At 47.1% G+C, this 20253-nt stretch overlaps 1 long non-coding RNA gene across 1 annotated transcript; it reads left to right on the forward strand.

The window, feature by feature from the left end:
• Nucleotides 1-15346: 15346 nt before the first annotated feature.
• Nucleotides 15347-19829, forward strand: LOC109285596 (uncharacterized). The gene is made up of 2 exons (XR_002093374.2): nucleotides 15347-15475; nucleotides 18679-19829. It is a non-coding gene; the product is annotated as an uncharacterized LOC109285596 (long non-coding RNA).
• Nucleotides 19830-20253: the final 424 nt, after the last annotated feature.

Below are 20253 nucleotides of genomic sequence, written 5' to 3' on the forward strand. Positions count from 1 at the left end.
TCTTATACAAAATGCCATCTTCTCTTTAGAGACAGACATTACACATAAACCAGTTTAAGTGGTTTAAACTAGTTTAAACCTGTAACAGAACAGACATTCAGTGCACATAAATCAGTTTAAAAATGTCTGAAACCAGTTTGAGATAAACCTGGTTGAATGTAGTATCAGACTTAACAGATTTGTGTCAAACCAGTTTATGTAATGACAGTCCCAGACCCCCTCCTGTTTTAAGTTAAACCAGACTCCTCCAGAACCCTGGCACGCCCTCTGGGCTGGGCAGGACTGTCTGCTGGAGCAGAGCAGGGTTAGCCCCACCCCTTTCCTTCCTAGCCAGAGTATTATCATAGTTCCAGCTGGCTGAGGGACTGAAGCGGCTGCCAGGCTTCCCCTGCTTCACCCTGCCCTTCCCCAAAGGCTGCTGAAGCAGGGATCCCCCTCCCACTCCTCTTCCATGGCAGGGACTTCAGCACAGGGATCCAGTATCTGGGCATTAGGGCTGTGCAAGTCTTCGGATTCTGCTTCAGATCTGGTGCTGTGTCGGACGCTTCAGTGTCGGAAGTGGCGTGCCCAGATCGAAGCGCGGGATCAGCAAAGTTATTGAAAGCAGGTTGGAGCGTCCAAAGTGCTTCGGATCCACTTCAGATGCTTCAGACTTTTCAGATAGCTTGACTGACAATTACAAGAGGGAGGGGGAGTGGGGGAGGGAGAATTGGGGGGGGGAGCGGGGGGGGGAAGACTGACATCTGTAGGTAGCTAGTGAGAAGGATTTCTCACTGGCTACCTTTCCAATGGCAGCGTCTGTGGGATGGGACTAGAAACAGCATAAAAGCCTGTGTTTGGAGGCATTCTGTACCTTTTCACAACTTGTTCCCTGTCAGGAACTATGTGAAAGAGGAACGCTCAGACTGAGACACTGCGGCTTGCTCTAGCTCAGTACTAGTTGAACTTGCCTGCTCCTTTTTCTTGTTACAAAGGAGTGGGTAGGATTTAGCTTAGCTTAGCTTAGCTTAGCTATTTTATTCAATTATTATTACTATTACTATTTAGTTTATTTCTTTGAATTTACATTTCCTCTTTTTTTTTTGGAAACTTTGAAAAAATAAAGGTGTGTTTTCCCTGCCATTGTGACCTATCACTGTGAAGTTAGGCACAGATTGCTTGCACACACACACACACACACACACACACACAGATATATAGACAATATAAACAAAAATCAGATATTCATAGCAGAAGAAGAAAGACAGACAGACAGCACACAATTTTTACAAAACCCTTAATATTCAAAGAAGAGGCCAGTGCATGCACACAACAGAGGGAATAAAACACACAATACAAAAGGATTCACACACACACAGACCTTTTGCAGCACAGGAAAGATCAATATGAAGCATGCTGGAAAGGCAGGTGCCAGGTCTTCTGGCAGCAGAGAGAGAGGGAATAGGGGGAGAGCTAGAGCTGCAAGCCCCCGCTCCCAAACACAGATGCATTTTATTCCCAAGCAGCCATGACATCAGTGCTGCCAGTGAAAGCCAAGAGGTGGGAGCAGTGTATGCACCTGACGTCCCTGTACCTGCACCACCTCTGCTGAGTCCAGAAGCGGGTACCAGTAGTGGAATCACTGCCTCCTCCACCCCAATTTCAGCTCTCAGCATGAGCCTCACACTGCCAGAAGAGGAGCTGGAGCTGGAACCAGGGATGCTGAGCTTGCTGGCTCAAGCAATTCTGGGGAATGAGGGGGAATCAGAGTTTGTGCTCCACACCCCTCAAATTTCCCCTAGACCCAGGTCTCCTCCAGAAAGCAGCACCTTGGACGAGGCTTAGGTTGTACAGGCAAGTCACTCAGATGAGGCAGCTCCTCCTGCTGTTCAGCCTCAGCCTGCTGAGAAGGGGGAAAAGGCAGGATCCTCACCCTCAACCCAGAAGCGGGGAAGTAGTGTAGTGTGGGATCATTTTGAGGTAGCAGATGATCCCAGGTTTTCCATCTGCCAGCACTGCCAAAGGCACATGAGCCGTGGCAAGGACATGAGACACTTCTCCATCATGGCGATGCTACTACATCTGGGGAGGCAGCACCCCCTTGCCCTTCTTCCTGCTCAGCCTGGCACCAGTGTGAGTGTGCTGAAAGGGAAGTGCCCCACTCATGCTAAAGTCCCCTTCCCCCCAAAGCAGACGCAGGCCACCCTGGACCAGTGGGGGAACAGTGGACAGAAAGGGAGGCATGTTCCCAAGGCGAGCGAGATCACCCAGAGCACTGGGGAGATGCTTGCTCTGGATAGCCAGCCCTTCTCTCTAGTTGAGCAGCCAGGGTTCAGGTGGTTCATAGTACTTCTGGCCCCATTTTACAAAGTGCCCACATGTACCACCTTTAGCAGGGCAGTGTTGCCCTCCCTGTATGAGGCATGCAGGGAGTACTTGAGGGATGAGTTGCACAAGGCAGGGCCGCAGGTAGCCTTCCACTTCACCTCCAACATCTGGAGCAGCCAGGGTGGCAATCATGCCTACCTCTCCCTCACAGGGCATTGGTGCAATCAGTCAGGCCATTGGTGGGCTCTCCTGCCAGCCAAGGTGCTGGATGAGTCCCACCCAGCAAGAGAGATCATGGGGGCCATGAACCTCATGGTGCAGGGGTGGCTCATTGGGCAGGCCAAGCTCACCAACAACAGGGCCAATATGGTGAAGGCTGTCTGTGATGCCAACTTGTTTGGCATACACTGTGTGGCACACTGGCTGCACCTAATAGTGAGGGATGCCTGGGAGGGGGACAGGATTGCCGGTGACGGTGCCGCCACCAGTACTGCTACAAGCCAGCTGATTTCGAAATGCAGGAAGGTGGTGGGTTACTTCCACTGCAGCATCAAGGGGGGCAAGATGCTGCGGGAGAAACAGGCAGAGCTGAGCATCCTGCAGCACAGAATCATACAGGATGTGGAGACTCGGTGGAACTCCATATACCTGATGCTTGAAAGGTTGGTGGAACAACAGAAGACCATCCATGAGTTGGCCTTGCTTGGGGACATTGGGATCAGCGCCCTGCTGAACAGAGCTGAGTGGGGTACCATCTTCCAGATCCTGGTGGTCCTCAAGCCCTTCCTCGAGGCCACCAAGACCCTTAGCACTGGTGGTGCCCTCCTCAGCCAGGTGATCCCCCTAGTGTGGAAACTGGAGAACCAAACGGAGAAGTTCCAGAGGATCAATGTTCCTGGCTGGGCAGGCCACTGTTACCAGACGTGCAGGCACTGGTGAGGCAGCTGAAGGAGAGCATCAAGAGACGGTTGGATCCCTTGCGGTCCAGTATGGTCCACATGATGGCGGGCATGTGTGACCTGAGGGTGAAGGGAGCATGTGCACTGGCAGCCCCAAAACCCAGCCTCCTAGGTAGTAGGTACAGAAACTCATGGCCTCAATATATACAGTGGAATTCTGGCACACTGCAACCTGCCTGATATCTGACACCCAAGGTACCTCTGCATTTTTACTGCATTGCTACATTCCCTTTTCCCCCATATCCCCCACCCCAGCCTGTCCCTCCCCGCCTGATGCCTCCATTTCCATTTTCACTTATTGGCTTTCTTGCCTGCATTCCGGGCCAAGCCAGCCTCTGGCTTCTGTACTATTCCTTCTATCCAAGACCAACTTCAGATACTTCCTCAGCCTGACAAAGGGCTTTTCAACCCTAAAGCTTCCAAAGATACATTTTTTTAAGTACTCCTTTTTTTTTTTCATAATACACATATAGACACAAAAACACAAGATAAGCCATCACACACCATGAATAAAATCATATGTCCAACACAACACAACACAACGCAACACAACAAGAAATTGTTTTTTAGATATATAGGGAGTAAAAGGAAGGCCCAGGGAGGAATAAGACCCCTGCTAAATGGGCAGAAACAATTGGTGACGGACAGAGGGGACAAGGCTGAACTCCTCAACGAGTTCTTTGCCTCAGTGTTCCTAAGTGAGGGGCATGACAAGTCTCTCACTGGGATTGTAGAGAGGCAGCAGCAAGGTGCCAGACTGCCATGCATAGACCCTGAGATGATGCAGAGTCACTTGGAAGAACTGGATGCCTTTAAGTCGGCAGGCCCGGATGAGCTCCATCCGAGGGTGCTGAAGGCACTGGCCGACATCATTGCAGAGCCACTGGCAGGAATATTTGAACACTCGTGGCGCACGGGCCAAGTCCCAGAGGACTGGAAAAGGGCCAATGTGGTCCCCATTTTCAAGAAGGGGAGGAAGGAGGACCCGGGCAACTATAAGCCAGTCAGTCTCACCTCCATCCTTGGCAAAGTCTTTGAAAAAATTATCAAGGCTCACATTTGCGAGAGCCCGGCAGGACAAATTATGCTGAGGGGAAACCAGCACGGGTTCATGGCAGGCAGATCATGCCTGACCAATCTAGTCTCTTTTTATGACCAGGTTACAAAATGCCTGGACACAGGAGGAGGAGTGGATGTCGTATACTTGGACTTCAGGAAGGCCTTCGATACGGTATCCCACCCCATACTGGTGAACAAGTTAAGCAGCTGTGACTTGGATGGCTACATAGTCCGGTGGGTGATGAATTGGCTAGAGGGTCACACCCAGACAGTCGTGGTGGATGGGTCGACCTGGAAGGGTGTGGGCAGTGGGGTCCCACAGGGCTCGGTCCTTGGAGTGATACTCTTCAATGTCTTCATCAGTGACTTGGATGAGGGAGTGAAGTGTACTCTGTCCAAGTTTGCAAATGACACAAAGCTATGGGGAGAAGTGGACACGCCGGAGGGCAGGGAACAGCTGCAAGCAGACCTGGACAGGTTGGACAAGTGGGCAGAAAACAACAGAATGCAGTTCAACAAGGAGAAATGCAAAGTGCTGCACCTAGGGAGGAAAAATGTCCAGCACACCTACAGCCTAGGGAATGACCTGCTGGGTGGCATGGAAGTGGAAAGGGATCTTGGAGTGCTAGTGGACTCCAAGATGAACATGAGTCGGCAGTGTGACGAAGCCATCAGAAAAGCCAATGGCACTTTATCATGCATCAGCAGATGCATGACGAATAGGTCCAAGGAGGTAATACTTCCCCTCTATCGGGCACTGGTCAGACTGCAGTTGGATTACTATGTGCAATTCTGGGCGCCACACTTCAAGAGGGATGCAGATAACCTGGAGAGGGTCCAGAGAAGGGCCACTCATATGGTTAAGGGCCTGCAGACCAAGCCCTATGAGGAGAGACTAGAGAAACTGGACCTTTTCAGCCTCCGCAAGAGAAGGTTGAGAGGCGACCTTGTGGCTGCCTATAAGTTCATCATGGGGGCACAGAAGGGAATTGGTGAGTATTTATTCACCAAGGCATCCCCAGGGGTTACAAGAAATAATGGCCATAAGCTAGCAGAGAGCAGATTTAGATTGGACATTAGGAAGAACTTCTTCACAGTTCGAGTGGCCAAGGTCTGGAATGGGCTCCCAAGGGAGGTGGTGCTCTCCCCTACCCTGGGGGTCTTCAAGAGGAGGTTAGATAAGCATCTAGCTGGGGTCATCTAGACCCAGCACTCCGTCCTGCCTATGCAGGGGGTCAGACTCGATGCTCTATTGAGGTCCCTTCTGACCCTAACATCTATGAATCTATGATTCTTTACTTCTTCCTGTCAATTCCTTTATAAAAAGAAAGGCTCTGTGACCGTTCCATTTGGGTACCTTTGATGCTGCTGCTGATGCTGCTGGTGTTGAGACAGCTAAGTTATTTTACCTGTTGTCACACAAAGTGGAGGACTGGGCGTGAGGCTGTAGGGGAGGAGGAGGCCTCGCTGGGGACACGGTCATGTTGTGCAGAGTCCCCAGCACCAGGAAGGGTGCACCTTAACACACAATGTAACCCACCCACATCATGAGCTGTCAGTATCTTGGGGTACAGGGCTCCAGACGACAGACTACCCCGGTGAGACACACACAGCTGTCAGACTTCATGGCCTGGCAGGGCCCAGCGCCCAGGCCTGCACTAGATTTAACCCCGCTGTGCCCCAAGACAGATGCAGTCACCCAAGCACCCACCCACATGACGAGTTTTGCCTGTCAGCAGCTTGGGGTACAGTTCCCCCCAAACCCCTGTCCCAATCTTCTTGAAACTTGGCAAGATTTGTAGCCTGAGAAGGGGCCACTACCAGTGCAGTTTTCAACCCGCTCCGTCTTAACACACACACAGTCATTTGTGTCACGAGTTTTGCCTGTCAGCAGCTTGGGGTGCAGTTCCCCCCAAGCCCCTGCACCGATCTTCTTGAAACTTGGCAGGCTTTGTGGTCTGAGCAGGGGCCACCACCCATGCAGTTTTCAGCCTACTGCGCCTTAACACACATAGGGTCATTTGTGCATTAATGCGTTAATTTGTTTTTGCATTAATTTTTTAATGTGTGTTAATCGCTGCTGGTGTTGGAGGGAAAAGTAGTCCCTCTCCCATCACTCCTTCTTGTGCTACCAGGGGAAATGAGGCCCCTCCCCCTCACTGGTGTGTGCCTGCTTGGGCTACTGGTGGAAAAGCAGCCCTTCTTCCCTCGCTGCTTCTGACATACAGACACACACACTCACACGCGTATGTCCTGGGAGCAGACTTAGCGCCTGGATGCAGGTGAGTGTATGGGAGGGCCAGGGGTTGGAGGGCCAGGTCTTGGGGATAATCTAGGGTTTGTTCATATGTATACATTTATGTACATCCAAAAATACTATAATATATTGTATATATAATTATTATAATAAATTGGGATTCTATTACTGTTTAACTGCACAATTAAAGTAGTGATTAATCGGAACTATTTTTTTAAATCTTGTGCTTAACTGTAATTTTTTTTTAATCAAGCCCTAGTTATAACCAGGGATCCTGATTCTCTCTGACTAAAAATTGCAAATTCTCTGATTAAAAAAAAACAGATCAAAAAGGGGGAGGGAGCGTGTCCCTACACCTGTTCCCAGGAGCTGGGCTGGGGGGTGAGGGCGGGGCTGCCAATCTGCAGTCAACATACATGCTAGCCAGCCTGATGGGGGTGGTTTGCACATGGTGGCCACCACTGCAACTCTACCGCTGTGCCCCGCAATGCCTTCCCGTGGCCAGCTGCACAGCTTTGCAGGCAAGTTCCCCACGCAGGCACAGGGGACACAATGGTGGGAGTCTATTACAGACCTCCCACCCAAAGTCCTGAGCTAGACCAGGAGTTTGCCCAGGAACTGGCTGAGGCAGCTTAATCCAGGACCATGGTTGTCATGGGTGACTTCAATTACCCAGACATCTCGTGGGAGGATCGCTCAGCAAAATCTGAGCGGTCGCAGAGCTTCCTCTCGTGTGTGGAAGACCTCTACCTGACTCAAGAAGTCTATGGGCCAACGAGAGGCAAAGCGCTGCTCGACCTGGTGCTGGCTACTGGGGAGGACCTAGTCGGCGACCTAGTGATCGATGGGAAGCTGGGTGACAGCGACCACGAGCTGATCACCTTCACCATCCGCCGAAAAGCAGGCAAGTCTGTCAGCAACACGCAAGTCCTTGACTTCAGGAAAGCCAACTTTGACAAGCTCAGGAGGCTTGTCAGTGAGGCCCTAGGGGCTGTGACCGCAGGGAGAGGGGAGTTCAAGAAGAGTGGTTGCTCCTCAAGGGAGCGATCCTCAATGCACAAACTAAGTCTATTCCATCTCGGAGGAAAGGCAGCAAGAGGGCACAACAGCCCCCCTGGCTCTCCAGGGACCTAGCAGACCTCCTGAGGCTAAAAAGAAAGGCCTACAAAGGATGGAGGATGGGAGTCACCTCCAAGGAGGATTATTCTGCACTGGTCCGGTCCTGTAGGGAGCAGACCAGGAAAGCCAAGGCTGCAACTGAACTCCAGCTAGCTTTGAGCATCAAGGACAATAAAAAGTCCTTTTTCAGATATGTGGGGAGCCGGAGGAAAAGCAGGGGCAACGTTGGACCCCTGCTGAACCAGATGGGGCAACTGACAACTGACGCCCAGGAAAAAGCCAACCTATTAAATAGGTACTTTGTGTCGGTCTTTCATCAGCCCCATGGGACGCCCGTGCCTGCTGCAGGGCCGGGAAGTCCGGGTGAGGGTGATCCCCTGCCCTCCATTAATGCTGACTTTGTGAAGGAACATCTTGAGAAGCTGGGTACCTTCAAGTCAGCCGGCCCTGACAATCTTCACCCCAGGGTACTCAAGGAGCTGGCGAGCATCATAGCCCAGCCTCTAGCGTGGATCTTTGAAAACTCTTGGCGCTCTGGTGTAGTGCCCGAAGACTGGAAGAAGGCCAACGTGGTGCCTATCTTCAAGAAAGGGAGGAAAGTGGATCCGGCTAACTATAGGCCCATCAGCCTGACTTCTATCCCGGGGAAGATCTTAGAAAAGTTTATTAAGGAGGCCATCCTTAATGGACTGGCCGACGCCAACATCTTAAGGGATAGCCAGCACGGGTTTGTTGCGGATAGGTCTTGCTTGACCAATCTCATTTCCTTCTACGACCAGGTGACCTATCACCTGAACAAGGGAGATGAGATTGATGTCATATATCTTGACTTCAAAAAAGCCTTCGATCTGGTGTCCCATGATCGTCTCTTGGAGAAACTGGCCAATTGTCGCCTTGGGTCCCCCACGATCCACTGGCTGGAAAATTGGCTCTGGGGTTGGACCCAGAGGGTAGTAATTGATGGAAGTCACTCATCGTGGTGTCCTGTGACCAGTGGGATCCCCCAGGGCTCTGTCCTTGGACCCACATCTTCATTAACGATGTGGACACTGGAGTCAGAAGCGGACTGGCCAAGTTCGCCGATGACACCAAACTTTGGGGCAAAGCATCCACGCCAGAAGACAGGCGGGTGATCCAGGCTGACCTGGACAGGCTCAGCAAGTGGGCGGATGAGAATCTGATGGTGTTCAATGCCGATAAATGCAAGGTTCTCCACCTTGGGAAGAAAAACCCGCAGCATCCTTATAGGCTCGGCAGTGCTATGTTGGTTAGCACTATGGAAGAAAGAGACTTGGGGGTCATCATTGACCACAAGATGAACATGAGCCTGCAATGCGATGCTGTAGCTAGTAAAGTGAGCAAAATGCTGGCTTGCATCCATAGATGCTTCTCAAGCAAATCCTGGGACGTCATTGTCCCCCTGTACTCGGCCTTAGTGAGGCCGCAGCTGGAGTACTGAGTCCAGTTTTGGGCTCCACAATTCAAAAAGGATGTGGAGAAGCTTGAGAGAGTCCAGAGAAGAGCCACGCGCATGATCAGGGGTCAGGGAAGCAGACCCTACGATGACAGGCTGAGATCCCTGGGGCTCTTTAGCCTGGAAAAGCGCAGGCTCAGGGGTGATCTGATGGCCACCTACAAGTTTATTAGGGGTGATCACCAGTATCTAGGGGAACGTTTGTTCACCAGAGCGCCCCAAGGGATGACGAGGACGAATGGTCACAAACTACTACAAGATCGTTTCAGGCTGGACATAAGGAAGAATTTCTTTACTGTCCGAGCCCCCAAGGTCTGGAACAGCCTGCCGCCGGAGGTTGTTCAAGCGCCTTCATTGAACACCTTCAAGATGAAACTGGATGCTTATCTTGCTGGGATCCTATGACCCCAGCTGACGTCCTGCCCTTTGGGCGGGGGGCTGGACTCGATGATCTTCCGAGGTCCCTTCCAGCCCTAATGTCTATGAAATCTATGAAATCTATGTCTCTGAAAGTGGCATGGGGTGCAGCAGTGGTGGTGTGGTGGCAACCACCACGTGTGGGCATCACATGTGCTGCCCGGCCGGCTGGCTGGCTGGTGGGGGAAGGAACAGGGGGCTCACATGTGGCAGCTGCCACTGCACCACCTCTTGTGCCCCGTGACCGGCTTTACAGCTCTACGGTAGTGCAAGGTGGTGGCTGTGGTGGCTGTGTGCCGGCCAGGGGCCTGGGGTAGCCTTGCATGTGGCAGCCACCACCGCTGCTGCTTGCCTGTGGAGCCATGCCTGCGCAGAGGCAACCACAGCACATGAGGCCCCCCTGCCCCACCATGAGCATGGCTCTGAAGACAAGCGGCAGCGGCGGTGCAAGGTGGTGGTGGCCGCAGTGTGTGAAACCCCCCACCCCTACCAGCCAGCCGGGTGACATACAGCCACCACTACCACCAAGCTGCACCACCACTGCCACTTGTCTAAAGAGCCATGCCTGCATCGGCTGTGGCCACCACCACACTGCTGCTGCTGCCCCTCAGCCAGCTGCACAGCTTCACAGGCACTGCTCTGTGGCAGTGTGGGGTGGTGGCAGTGGCAGCTGGATGCCAGCTGGCGGGTGTGGGGGGAAGGTTTCACATGCAGCAGCTGCCACCGTGGATATGGCTCCATAGGCAAGTGGCAGCAGTGGCGGCTGCCACATGCAAGCCCCCCACCATTCTTGCTTGGTACACAGCCACCACAGCCATCACCCCTCAATGCCATGGAGCTATGCCCACAGAACCATGCTGCCAGCCATGGAGTGGCAGCAGTGGTGCAGCGGTGGCCACCGCATGCAAGCCACCCCCTCCCCCCTCCACCAGCCAGCCAGCCAGCTGCACATGAGAAGCCCACATGCAGTGGCCACCACCACACTGCCACTGCTGCACCCTGTGCCATTTGCCCACAGAGCCATGTGGCCTGCCATGGGAAGGCAGCATGGGGCATGGTGGCAGTGGTGTGGTGGTGACCACTGTGTGCAAACTCCCCCAGCCGGCCAGCACATGTGCAGCTTGCTGAGGGGCACCCCTACTCTCACCCCCCATCCATGCTCCTGGGAGCGGGCTGAGGTGGGGGGCAGGGAGGCACTGCGGTTAAGTTAAATATTGCAGTCTTCTCTTTAGATACTTGATTATATTAGCCAAATATCTATCTATTTCCTTGGTACCTCGCTGATACAAACCTAGATTCAAGCTTCAAATCTAAAATATGTTTATGTTTGCTTTACAAATAACCAGTAACAGAATTTTGCTCCATAAAGCAAAGTATCAGTGAGTTCACTAACAGGAAATGTTTCATTTTTGTTGTTGCAATGGGATGTGAAATTATTCAAGAGCAACACAATTTACACGGAAGCAATTTCCTATTCAGCAATGCAAATGTGGGTAAGAACCTGAAACAATATACTCTGTTATGAGAGATCAAGGAACTGAAGCTCTGATTTTTCTTGGAATTAGGAGAGAGAAAAAGGCAAATGTGCTTAATGCACATATCTTGCTTATCTGACCAAATGTTTGCTCCTGGGGTGTTCTTTGATTGGTATTAAATGATCTAGTTGTCAATGAGGATATCCTGGCAAAAAAAAAGTATCAAAGGATTCAGTTACATTTTGCACTTAAAACTGACTTGAGGGACTGCACTTAATTTGTATATATATTATTGGCATGTAATGTGTCATTTTGGAATAATTTTAATAAAATACTCTTAGGTTCTGAAATTGTGGTGGATAAAGAACTACATTCATATCTGATAATGAATGGACAAATGAAGTATGTCAAATAAGCCTAGGGCCAGTCACCCTAACTGCAATTCTATCCTGCAGTGGTAAGTGTAAATAGCATACCAGCTTTTTCATTCATTATTGTGTACATAATCTGCTTAGATTTGGTGTGTTGCTGATCTACTGTCTCACCAAAGGCCAGAGGAGGAGGAAGAAAGGCTTTTTTCTGACAGTGTCCCTCTGTTGTGGTAAGCAGATAATTGGGGTCTTATAAGCTAGTAACTACTTCTGTGTGGTAAGCAGATAATTGGGGTCTTATAAGCTAGTAACTACTTCTGAGGAACTATACACTAAATACTGGTACACTGCTTGAGGTGGCCTAAGGACCTGAGATTTCTCAGACAAAGCAATTAGAGCTGAGACTCAAAAGAACAAGGACAATATCTGCTTGAGGTTAAATCAGTAAGAGCAGAACCTAGACAAAGAACTCACCTGAGAGCCCCCATCCCCAGCGCTGGAGCAGTGTTTGCCTGTAGTGGTACAGGTAGTGGAGCCCCCAAAGTGTGCTTCAGTCTCCTAACCAAGACACTGGCCTGCTTGCCCTAGAAATCCTTAAAGCTGGGACAAAAAATATTGTAAGTGAGTACAACTAGGAGAAGAGGTAGCAGCCAGTTGCTCATCAGTCATTCACAGTTGTGGGAGGAGGACTGGGTTCAGGACTATTGCCAAGAGAGTCTTAGGTAGATTCACCTGCTGATAATTTGTTATTTACATTTTCCTAAGATGCTGTTTCATTTTTGTAGTTCTCTTTTTAAGAAAATCCTGTTTGGTTAACCCTCTAGACTCATTGCTTTTGAGTGGGGAATAGATTAGTGGCCTGAAGGAATAAAAATATGTGATAGAAAGGGAATAGCAAATAGAAAATAAAATATAAAACAAACAGAAATACAAAGAGAATAAGGAGAAGATAAAAGAGCTCTTCTTCTGAAGCCTTGATGCAGTGTGTGTGTGTCAGCTCTTCTTAGGTACTGCAGCTACAAAGCCAGGCTAGCCAGCTGCCAGAAATGATCTGCAGCACAAGGAGCATTCTGCAGCGCTGAACAGTTGATAGAGCAACTCTTCAGTCTCTTTGCATGCACACATACTCTACCACTACAAATGGGGGTGGAAAGGTGTGACTGAGATGGGAGGATCAAGCACTAGTAAAAAGGATGAGAGTGGAGTGCCAGCCTGTTCTTCTTTCTCTCTATATAGCTGTGGCAGACTGCATTAGTGAGAGCATCTGCAGTAAAAACAGGTGCTCTGTGTGAAGAAAAGCAGGAAGTTCCTAGAGGTACAGAAAAATCAAAATCAGAAAACTTCTGAACAGTTGGATACATACTGCAGGTCACAAAGGTAAAGGGGGAAATAGCTTGATTGTCTGCATTCCAGCATAGGTGAATATTCTCCTACAACCATGTAGCTAAGATAAGAAGACTAGTCATGTTCCTGCTCTAGGGTGTAAACTGATCTAGCCGGAGTTTGGACATAGCATTCCATAGCTTCCTGAGGGTGAAATTAATTCACCAAGTTAAGCTTGCATAACTGTGAAGTATGGAGCTGTCTGTGCTGCTGTGTCAGGGAGCACACTTCTAAACCACCTTATCTAGAGGAGGGAACATTAGATCCCCAAATCTCACTGCATACAGGAAACAAAGGGGCTGCACTGATGCTCTATGACCCAGATGGAAAAAGGGATTATACTTCCAAAGCTATAAGAACACAAGCAAAACTTGGAGTAGGAGCAGAGTTCAAACTTTGGCCTTCTACAGACTGTTTCCTCCTGTCCAAAGAAATATCTTAAGTTCCATCAGTGCAGGTCTCTTAGCAGTTGGCCTCATAATACATCCTGATTCTCACCACCAAAACCCTGCCAGAATTCATAAGTGAGACAGATATATCAGAATCCTGCCTTCATTAGGATCACAACAAAAGCTACGTTTTAAATATCTTCTCTCTGCTTTGAAGTTCTGTACATTTTAACTTCTGCCTATCTCTCCTCTTGTATCTCCTTCTTTCTTGGTCTTTTGTACCACCCAAGGTACATGATTTACTATTCCTAGCACTCCTCTATTAGGAACGTATCATACAAAAGTAAGGGACTGCAAAAGGAGGTGGGGACCTCAAAAATTATTTAGCCATATACATTTCAAGTGGCTTCTATTGACTTGGGCCACTAGTCCTCTCTTCTTTTTATCTTTGAGGTCAGTCTTAGAGTATGCATCTCCCAGGGTTGTGTGTCCTGGATATTAATAGTATAAATAAAAATAAGGTAGATGTATGATAAATTTCACCCATCTGCCACTGTTGCGCTATCTACATTGACTACTTATAGGGTGACCATATGGACAATGTGAAATCTGGGACCCTGCCTGCCTGCCTGAAAACCCATCCACCCACTCCCCCCAGGTCACTGCTACAGGCAGAAAGGAAGAGGCAGCCTGGTGCAACTTTGATACTACTATTCAGGCAGCTAAATGAGTCAATGGCTTGTTAATGGCTCAGTGTTCTTTACTTCACAAGTGTTAACAATCATCTCCCCTTTATAATCATCATTTCAAGCTAACCTATTTTAGGGCAATTTCGCCTTTCTGCTAGGGCTTTTTATTTCACAGCTTGTGCCATTCTGCCTCTATGCCCCACTCCTCAGAGGCACCCACTGGATGGAACTGGCCTCCAAAATCTGGGACTGTCCCAGCCAAATTACAACATATGGTCACCCTACCTACTTAGACTGTGATCATGTAGTCCAGGGGTAGGCAACCCCTGGCACGAGCACAAGAATGTGGCACACAAAGGCATTTTGCTTGGCACATGTGCCTCAGGGTGGACAGTGGGGATGGGGCCCAGGCTGCACTGCCACAACAAAGATCAAGCCCTTTGCAGCTCCCCTGCCATCCCCCACTGGCATACCAACATCTTACAAGGTGAGGTTGTGGGTGTTTTTGGCACCATGCCCAAAAACGCTGCTGACCCCTTATGTAGTCTATACTACATCTCACTAGTCAGATCCCTTAGTTTACAAGATCTTTGGGGCAGACAGCTTTATCCCATATTTGTCTGTAAACTGACTTGCACATTGTTGGGACTAAAAATAGTAGACCTGATCAAAACAGTTTTTCTAGCAAAATATTTCTTTAATGAAAGTGACTTATTATACAAAATAGAAATTCCATATGAGAAAAATTCCATCTTCATTTTAAAAGGCTTGCTGTTTTACTTGGAGAGGGGAGTTAGCTGAACACTGAAAAAATTACTCAAAACTAAAATAAAACATTGTCCTAAGCAGTGGGGTTTCATACTGAGCCCAGTTGGGTGCATAAAATTGGGTACTACTGCTTTGTAGCTATGTTCACGGGTGTAGTCAGCTATACTTTTCCCTTTGATGGGGGTTTGGTCCAGTAGATCTGCATGACTCATGAAGTCACTGACATAAACCTTCTCTGTGCTGTCACAGAGAAGGTTGCTGTGGAAAAGGCTGTGTGAGGCATCTTGTGTGGGACTTTTAGGGACATAGGAACTGCTGCTGCTGTTGGGGACATAGAAACAGCATACGAACAGTTTTTAAAGGAAGAATGAAGAACTGAGAATGGTAGTGTGATTGTGATGTTATAACCATGATGTTCCTGGAATTATGCACAAGGCAAGGATTTCTTTGGGCAATTTCTTTTATTGGAGCAACTGCATATTTGGGATAGAGCTAGACAAGCTTTCAAATGCAAGGCATTTTTCAGAATAAGTATATAGGTATTTTAAGGCTCACAAAAATTTGCTTGTGAACCACATTCAGGCTGCCTAAGCTTCATGCAACAGAAAACCAGATTCATACATCACACACTCCACCCACGCTGTCAAAAAGAGAGACAGAGGTCCCCAGGCATTACAGAGTATACAGCTGTGTACTTCCCTCAGCTCTAATTGGTAGATAAAGGCAGGCAGCTAGGCTCTGACCACTAACCACTCAAGGACAACAGTGTTATTCTAAGAAAACTGCCTTCACAGTAGGAAAGCTTCAGGTAAGAGAAACTGAATGTGACTGTGGAGGAAAACTTTTTAGCACTCAAGAGGCCAAGTATGAGTTCTATGTAAGTTGATTAGTTACCCTGAATTAGATATGAACTTTGCCTGACTTCTGGAAAAGCAGAGCTAAGGAAGATGAGACTGTTTACTATATTTACCTGGAATTTATTAAATAATGTCTGAATAAACAAACCCCGGGAGGGGGACTTAAGAAATTAAGTCTGCTAAAAAGTGGATAATTATCAGTCCAACATAAATCAGACCTTGAGCAGGTGAGTGAATCAAAATCCAACTTCTAGCAGAATGCTTTCAGAAAAACCGTATGGGAAGTGCAGGAGGAATATTTATGCTGAAATCTTTTTCATTGGGAAAAGGTGCTTAGGCAAAGTCACTTTTTCCCCAGAATATTGTATCAACTTCAATGTTTTCCCTTGAAAAAAAAATGTCTATTGTTCTGCTTTGAAAAAAAAATGGCTTTAGAATTTTGTTTTGGTTTTATGGTGTTTTTTTGTTTTACATTATTTCATAACAGTGCAATGCGTGATAAATACTACTATGATTGAACTATCATAACATAAACATTAACATGAGCTATTATTTTGTTTTGTTCAATAGATTATGTGCTGCCCTCCAAACTTGTCCTGTGATTTTTATTTAAAAAAAACAAACCCAAAAACTTACTGTCTGTAAGGGAGTCCCATCCCCATTAACCACAACTATCAACTTTGCAAAAGGAGGGAATACAATGATTTTAGAAAATGAATATGCTGCCTTGCCTATAGCTGTTCCCAGCTGGACCTTCAAGTGAGGACAGCATTAGATGCTACCTGTGCTGCAATACAGTGGATGCTGTTCATTTGCTTTCAAGTACACCTGGAGCCAGCCTTTGCCATCTAGTATAATTACCTGGGATTAGATTTTGCAGTTCATGTTTAGCCAGGTAATTCATCTAAAATGAGAGATCTGATCCCATATCCATCGTGTTGTTCCCTAAGGAAGATCTGCCTCTTGTGAGTCCACTACTTTACTCCTGTGCACAGAAAAGTATGACTGCTCTCACTGGGTGTGAACCCACAAACCTTTGGAGGCTGTTCAAAAAGACAGCAGCTGGTACCCTCTAATTTTTGTGGAAAGGAGTTGAGAAGAATTCAAATGCGGGAAACTGGATCTGCTCTGGATGAAGACTTTTAAAGTTGGAGCTGTTTGCTGCATTTAAATCATTCTCAATTTGTGCACACACAACTAGAAGGTTCCAGATGCTGCCCTTTTTTGAAAGGGGTTAATGGGGTCACACCCTATGGCAAGTTTCTCTGTTACTCAGTAAAATGAGAAGCTCCAAGCAGATTCTCTCTGATGCAGGGCTGTGCAAGTGGTGGTTAGTCCATAGGCTGCATGTTTGGCGATGGCTAGGGGTTCTGGGCTCCCCCTCCCTTCTTCAGATGCTACTTCCTGCCCCTGCAGGATGAGTGCAGGAGTCTGGGCATGCAGTGCAGCAGTGAGGGGGTTGTCCATGCAGGTATACCATGCAACAAAGTGATATCCGTGCAGCATATGGCCCAGGGGCCCACGACTCACTCAAACACAGTCCTTGACTGCTTGGAAGTTGGGCAGGCTTGCTCTTACCTAATGGGATCAATGGAACCTGTTGCAAAAATAGATGTGCTGGTTGTAGTGGATGAATTTGGCTTTATTTTACCATCATTTCCACTCTAGTTTCAATTGAAAACATATTCTTATTTCTTGTCTTGGATAGCTTATTCCTGAAAGTAGCTACATTTTGCTGGTGGATGTTGCTGTGTGCAGTTTGTCAAGTTTGCAGAGTACTTTGGGATCCTTTTACTATGGAAGATGCTATTTACATCTCAGCCTGTTATCTAAGATGGTGGTTGCTCCCAGATATGCATGTGCTTCAATTTGGGGGAACCCCAGTGCTCTGTCACTAATGTGCAGTGAGACATTGGGCAAGTTGCTTCCCCTCTCTGTTCTTCCTCTCTACCCTTCATCTGTCTTGTCTAGTTAGACTGCAGACTGTTCAAAGCAGATGGTCTCTGATGGGTCATGCAGTGCCCAGGGATATTGTGTTGGTATCTCTAGACTTGTCTAAACTGAATAAATTTTGGTCTGCTAATACTAAGCCAGCTCCATTAGTGGGATACAATGAGCATGTATCCCAGAAGGGGTTAATCTGCAGCTACCAGGCTGTCATTCAGCTGCAGCTCCTTCCATCTAGTGGCTGCAACAACAGCTAGGAGCCCTGGGCTTCCCTTTTGACTTATGCTTCCTGCACATGTCCTGCAGGCAGCATAACATGCAGAAGCCCACAACTGGTACCTGCCCACATGAATGGTAGAATGGCTGCCTCCACGCACAGTGGAGTGGTGAGGGGGTCTTTTTTTAATGGTCTTTGACCATCCTGGTGCAGTCCACACAGGGTGCAGCCCCCAGCCACTAAGAAGCCAGACACTGCCTTGCTGTTGACTCTTTTTTCTTTAAATAAAAAATCCTCTGTGTAATGTTGTTCTGGGTAGATACATTACTTAAAATGCCAGTGAAAGCTGGTTGCCTATCAACATTACAACTCCAAACATTAAGAACAAAAAAGCTGAACTGGTATTGACAGCTACAGAAAATGTTGTTTGCAGAAGCCATTTAGATGAGACTTTTTTGTGATGGAGACTGGGAACTATGATGTGGTTCTACACCTGGATCTGGTTGCTATGTGGGCTTGAGCAATACTTACGTTTCCCTAAGGTTGTCATAATCATTCTTCTGTTCTTGTTTATAGAATCATAAATATTTTTTATTTTGGGATGGGGAGATTATGAGGTTGTGTCCATTGCATAAGAGGCCTGACAAGGAGTCAACCATTTTGTGTCACTACGTTGCTCTGAGTTTGGACAAGATGACATATAGATACTTAAGGGCACTGACATATCTACCCCCATCCCACCCCAACACATCTGTAAAGCAGGTTTACTACAAAAAAGTGCATCCCAATCGATAAGTGAACAATGATAGTTTGTTCATAATTATATGACCTAGCAGATGCATCTTATTTCTTGACATGTAGCCTAAATGGTCCTTTCTCTATGTTACCAATATGTTCTTATTCTAAGTAAGGGAGTCCAATGACTATAACAATAGGCATTGTGCAGGCTTTAAGGAAAAGACATCAACAGTATTTTTTTTTTCTTCACAGATTCAGAATCTTAAAATTGAAGAAATCATGGTGGAAACTGTCCTGGCACCATGGACAATATTCTTGGTCATCTCCGCTGCAGTGCTCATAATGAGCTTTTTGATGTTTCTTCCCCCTGCTGCTGTGGTGATCTGGAGAATGAAGTATATGCCTCAAATAACTTTGAATGGAGCTGTATAACTAGGCCTCATGGATGATATAATTCCATGGGTCCCATCAAAGACTCTAAAACCAAGCAATGAAAATGTCTCATAGATAGCAATTATTGCTTGAGATCCATCATGAGACTAAGCTTTTCCAAAGTCTATAACTGCTGAAATCCTGCAGGATACTGCATCTAATTAATACAAATTTAATATGGCTTCTACTACTCTACCTTCATCTTATTGGCTGGGGGCTGGCATGGCACAGGTGCTAAGGTATACAGTTGAATCTGCAAATTCTGATAAATACTTTGTCACAAGAACATGAGAAAAGAAAGGAAAGGACCTCATTGGCTGTTATCATCACTTGTTTGTTTCCTGGACTGAGTTTCTCTTTATGACCATCCCTGAGAAAATACGACTAGAGAAAAGCAAGTGTATAATGCAGTGATCTCTAACTGCCCTTAAGTAAATGCTCTTGCCTCTAAATGCTGCTTGCCTTTTCCTACTTATGAATAGGCACTTGCGAATAGTAGCAGCAAATTGTCTTACTTTTAAAACATGAAAACTATAAAGGTCTGAAAAGTTCAAGGCAAATGGTACACACTAAGAAGTATTATTTATCACAATCTAACAAAAGCTTTAAAAGGGAGTGATGCAATAGAAAGTATATTGTGGTACTGCTGTTAATCAACCATTAGTCTTGCACCTGGATGATTTGAAAACTTGTTCATGGTCTAGAACATTTGTTTTTCTTGTCTGCTTTTTTTGCAAATTCTAACGGTCAGAACACAAAGCTATCCCCAGCCCTTGGCTAGAATATTGGTTTGATTTATATGCTCTGGTGCTCAAATATACCAATGTAAACATCGACTATGACAAGTTAATACAAACATACTGCAGGTGTTTTCCCTGAAATATACTATATGAATGTACTGGAGGAAATGGTGAGATGTATTTAAAACTAAAGGAAATTTAAATAAACATGATTGATTACTTTGTGCGCCAGATCACTTCTCTCACAGAATATTTTGGAAGGGAGGAAATATAAAAGCATAGTTGTGATCTTGTAAGCAAAGCAAGAGCCAGTGTTCTATATAGGTAAAACATGTATATAAAGGGTCTTATTCTGCTTCTGTTATGCCGAATGAAATAGGATGATTTATGCTTACTGCTTTCTCTTACCCTACAGGAAGGGTTCCACAAGCTACATTGCATTCTGATGGAAATGTATGCCACTTATCAGAAGCTGTACTGTTTATTCTGCGAAGGTCACTAGCGTGCCAATTTAATGGAGTGAAAATGTCAGTATGCTAGTGGTTTTTCAAAAAAAAACCCAACTAAAATTAGCTTCATTCTGCACATGCTAATCCAGATTGTTCTGGCTTGAGGCTGAATAAATCCTGAAGACTACATTTCGTTATTTTGAAAT

The sequence above is a fragment of the Alligator mississippiensis genome, chromosome 6 (genome assembly GCF_030867095.1).
Source record: "Alligator mississippiensis isolate rAllMis1 chromosome 6, rAllMis1, whole genome shotgun sequence".
In the NCBI taxonomy this organism is placed as follows: Eukaryota; Metazoa; Chordata; order Crocodylia; family Alligatoridae; genus Alligator; species Alligator mississippiensis.